The sequence below is a fragment of the Populus nigra genome, chromosome 2 (genome assembly GCF_951802175.1).
Source record: "Populus nigra chromosome 2, ddPopNigr1.1, whole genome shotgun sequence".
Classification (NCBI taxonomy): Eukaryota; Viridiplantae; Streptophyta; class Magnoliopsida; order Malpighiales; family Salicaceae; genus Populus; species Populus nigra.
In genome coordinates, this window is record NC_084853.1 from 17553881 (window position 1) to 17558880 (window position 5000).

Below are 5000 nucleotides of genomic sequence, written 5' to 3' on the forward strand. Positions count from 1 at the left end.
GCTGACGAAACAGCGCTGGTTCAGGCACGGCGGGCAGTGTTGGAATCGGCAGCGCCGACGAAATCGGCAAAGTCGGCAGAATCGGCAGCGCAGATTTTTCGACGAACATGGGCTGGACGCTGGACTGGCCGGGCCATGCAGGAAAATTCATCGAGGGGACACGCTGACGAAACAGCGCTGGTTCAGGCACGGCGGGCAGTGGTGGAATCGGCAGCGCCGACGAAATCGGCAAAGTCGGCAGAATCGGCAGCGGGTGCTGGCGATGGGTCTGGACGGGCTGGATAGTCCAAGGCTCGACGAGAAAGACTGCTGGTTTAGACACTGGGGCAGTGGCAGCCCGCGGGACAGTGTCGGCAGATTCGGCAGCGCAGATTTGTGCGGCTGCAGGTTCGTCGGGGAAAATCGGCAGCGCAGATTTTGCGACGAACATGGGCTGGGCGATGGACTGTCCAGGCCAGGCAGGAAAATTTGTCGAGGGGACACGCTGACGAAACAGCGCTGGTTCAGGCACGGCGGGCAGTGTTGGAATCGGCAGCGCCGACGAAATCGGCAAAGTCGGCAGAATCGGCAGCGCAGATTTTTCGACGAACACGGGCTGGACGGTGGACTGTCCAGGCCAGGCAGGAAAATTTGTCGAGGGGACACGCTGACGAAACAGCGCTGGTTCAGGCACGGCGGGCAGTGTTGGAATCGGCAGCGCCGACGAAATCGGCAAAGTCGGCAGAATCGGCAGCGCAGATTTTTCGACGAACATGGGCTGGACGCTGGACTGGCCGGGCCATGCAGGAAAATTCATCGAGGGGACACGCTGACGAAACAGCGCTGGTTCAGGCACGGCGGGCAGTGGTGGAATCGGCAGCGCCGACGAAATCGGCAAAGTCGGCAGAATCGGCAGCGGGTGCTGGCGATGGGTCTGGACGGGCTGGATAGTCCAAGGCTCGACGAGAAAGACTGCTGGTTTAGACACTGGGGCAGTGGCAGCCCGCGGGACAGTGTCGGCAGATTCGGCAGCGCAGATTTGTGCGGCTGCAGGTTCGTCGGGGAAAATCGGCAGCGCAGATTTTGCGACGAACATGGGCTGGGCGATGGACTGTCCAGGCCAGGCAGGAAAATTTGTCGAGGGGACACGCTGACGAAACAGCGCTGGTTCAGGCACGGCGGGCAGTGTTGGAATCGGCAGCGCCGACGAAATCGGCAAAGTCGGCAGAATCGGCAGCGCAGATTTTTCGACGAACACGGGCTGGACGGTGGACTGTCCAGGCCAGGCAGGAAAATTCGTCGAGGGGACACGCTGACGAAACAGCGCTGGTTCAGACACGGTGGGCGCAGTGTTGGAATCGGCAGCGCCGAGAAAATCGGCAAAGTCGGCAGAATCGGCAGCAGGTGCTGGCGATGAGTCAGGACGGACTGGATAGTCCAAGGCTCGATGAGAAAGACCGCTGGTTTAGACACTGGGGCAGTGGCAGCCCGCGGGGCAGTGTCGGCAGATTCGGCAGCAGTGTCTGCCGATTCGGCAGCGTTGGCTTGTTGGCGCGGGGGGCCGATTCGAGTGGGGACTTGGGCAGCGGGCAGTGAAAGCAAGAGTTTCCCCGATGCTGCCGGGAAAAACGCTCCCCGGGATGGCCGGGTGAGATGACCCGGCGGCCCGCGACGGGTCATTCAATTCCATGCCCCGTCAACATAACTCCCGATGTACTGTTTGCTTTTTCGGAAGAAGAGATCCATCCCCCCATCCTCGGCCAGCCAAAAACGCTCCAATTAATGGCCGGGTGAGATGACCCGGAGGCCCGCGACGCGTCATTCAAATCACTGCCCTATCGGCTACAACTGCTGATGGGTGGGATTAGAGGCCTGCCATGGTGGTGAGGGGCGGCGAGGACCGTGAAAGCTAGAGTTTTTCAGAGGCTGCCGGGAAAAAGGCCCCTCGGGTGGCGGGGTGCGAGGACCAGGCGCGTCATTCAATTCTCTTCCCTATCAACTTGGCTCCCGTTGGCGGGATTGGAGGCCTACTGTTTGTTACAGGGCTAAAATCGTCAGGGGAAGAGCTGACGAAACAATGCTGGTTTGGATGCAGGGGGTAGTGTTGGAATCGGCAGCGCGGACAAAATCGGCAAAGTCGACAAAAAAGACTGTTGGTCTGGACATCGGGGCAGCGGCAGCCATGCCGACAGGGGGGGAAATCGGCAGCACAGATTTGTGCAGCTGCAGGTTCGTCGGGGAAATCGGCAGCGCAGATTTTTCGATGAACATGGGCTGGAAGATGGACTGTCCAGGCCAGGCAGGGAAATTCGTCAAGGGGACACGCTGACGAAACAGCGCTGGTTCAGGCACGGCGGGCAGTGTTGGAATCGGCAGCGCCGACGAAATCGGCAAAGTCGGCAGAATCGGCAGCGGGTGCTGGCGATGAGTCTGGACGATTTATAGTCCAGGGCTTGATGGAAAAGACTGTTGGTCCAGACAATGGGGCAGTGGCAGCGCGGATTTGTGCAGCTGCAGGTTCGTCGGGGAAAATCGGCAGCGCAGATTTTTCGACGAACAGGGGCTGGGCGCTGGACTGGCCGGGCCAGGCAGGAAAATTCGTCAGGGGGGCACGCTGATGAAAACAGGGGCTGCGGAGTGGAAAATCGGCAGCGCAGATTTTTCGACGAACAGGGGCTGGACCGGCCGGGCCAGGCAGGAAAATTCGTCAGGGGGGCACGCTGACGAAAAGAGGGGCTGCCGCGTGGAAAATCGGCAGCGCAGATTTTTCGACGAACAGGGGCTGGACGCTGGACTGGGCCAGGCAGGAAAATTCGTCAGGGGGCACGCTGACGAAAAGAGGGGCTGCCGCGTGGAAAATCGGCAGCGCAGATTTTTCGACGAACATTCGTCAGGGGGGCACGCTGACGAAAAGAGGGGCTGCCGCGTGGAAAATCGGCAGCGCAGATTTTTCGACGAACATTCGTCAGGGGGGCACGCTGAGGAAAACAGGGGCTGCCGCGTGGAAAATCGGCAGCGCAGATTTTTCGACGAACAGGGGCTGGATGCTGGACCGGCCGGGCCAGGCAGGAAAATTCGTCAGGGGGGCACGCTGACGAAAAGAGGGGCTGCCGCGTGGAAAATCGGCAGCGCAGATTTTTCGACGAACAGGGGCTGGACTGGCCGGGCCAGGCAGGAAAATTCGTCAGGGGGGCACGCTGACGAAAAGAGGGGCTGCCGCGTGGAAAATCGGCAGCGCAGATTTTTCGACGAACAGGGGCTGGACGCTGGACTGGGCCAGGCAGGAAAATTCGTCAGGGGGGCACGCTGACGAAAACAGGGGCTGCCGCGTGGAATGGCAGCCTACACGCAGATGCGAATTCGGCAGCGCACGATGGCTTGAGCAGGTCATGGGTTCGACTTGGCGCGATCTGAAACCTGGACGAGGGACTGTCGACGCTGGACGAGCCAGCGCGGTGGCCTGTCGTGCCCCGTTCAGGGGGGGCCTGCCGCGGAGACAGCCCTCGCGGGCTCGACAGCGCAGGCCAGCGTCCCCGACGTCGCTGGCCGCGGCAGGCGAGCTGCCGGGGTTCCCGCATTCCTACAAGAAAACGTCGTGCTTTCCACATGAAACCAATCCAGTAAAATCAGCCATATTTTTATGAGGCTGCCCACTGAATTTGGGGTCATTCCGGGCCGGTTCCTAGTTTTGCGGATTTACTCGATTTCTAATGGTAGGAAAATTAAAACAAATACTTCCCGACCTCGAAAAATTCTGGGAAAATTAATGAAGGTGGATTGGATTTTTGCCAACCTCTGTGCAAAATTTCAGCTCAAAATACCAAGAAATGAATTTTTTAGAGGGGGGGTGACAGCTGGGACCTAGTAGTGTCTCCCCCTGCCAGAGCTGCAATGACACTTATTGCTCTTTAGGGAGCCACCAGGCCGGCGCCCCTCAAAGACCACACGCGCGCGCGCGCCCGCCCGCGCTGGGCGCTGGGGCGCTGGGGCCTGAGGGCCTGGGGCCCTTGGGGGCCCTTGGGCGCTTGGGCGCGCGCGCGCGGCCCCCGCAGCCATGCCGCGCTGCGCGACGCGCGGACAGCCCCTGCTGGCTTGCTCTCTCGCCCGCGGGGGGGCTGCCTTCGGGCCCTGGCCCCCCGCGTTCTGGCCTGCCCCCTGCGTGGGAGAGGCTAGGCGCTGCAGGGGCCAGCCCGACGTCGCTGGCCGCGGCAGGCGACAGCCCGACATCGCTGGCCGCGGCAGGGGCCAGCCCGACGTCGCTGGCCGCGGCAGGCGACAGCCCCTGCTGGCTTGCTCTCTCGCCCGCGGGGGGGCTGCCTTCGGGCCCTGGCCCCCCGCGTTCTGGCCTGCCCCCCGCGTGGGAGAGGCTAGGCGCTGCAGGGGCCAGCCCGACGTCGCTGGCCGCGGCAGGCGACAGCCCCTGCTGGCTTGCTCTCTCGCCCGCGGGGGGGCTGCCTTCGGGCCCTGGCCCCCCGCGCTCTGGCCTGCCCCCCGCGTGGGAGAGGCTAGGCGCTGCAGGGGCCAGCCCGACGTCGCTGGCCGCGGCAGGCGAGCCGCCGGGGTTCCCGCATTCCTACAACAAAACGTCGTGCTTTCCACATGAAATCAATCCAGTAAAATCAGCCATATTTTTATGAGGCTGCCCACTGAATTTGGGGTCATTCCGAGCCGGTTCCTATTTTTTCCGATTTCCTCGATTTTTAATGGTAGGAAAATAAAAAAAAATACTTCCCGACCTCGAAAAATTCTGGAAAAATTAATAAAGTTGGATTGGATTTTTGCCAACCTCTGTGCAAAATTTCAGCTCAAAATACCAAGAAATGAATTTTTTAGAGGGGGGGTGACAGCTGGGACCTAGTAGTGTCTCCCCCTGCCAGAGCTTCAATGACACTTATTGCTCTTTAGGGGGGTGCCCCCTGACTGGCCATGGGGCGCGCTGGCCTGGCGCCCATAGGCCTGCCGCGGGGGATATGTGGGCTGTTGCTAAACTCGGACTAAGGTGGGGGGCCTCATGGCCCGAA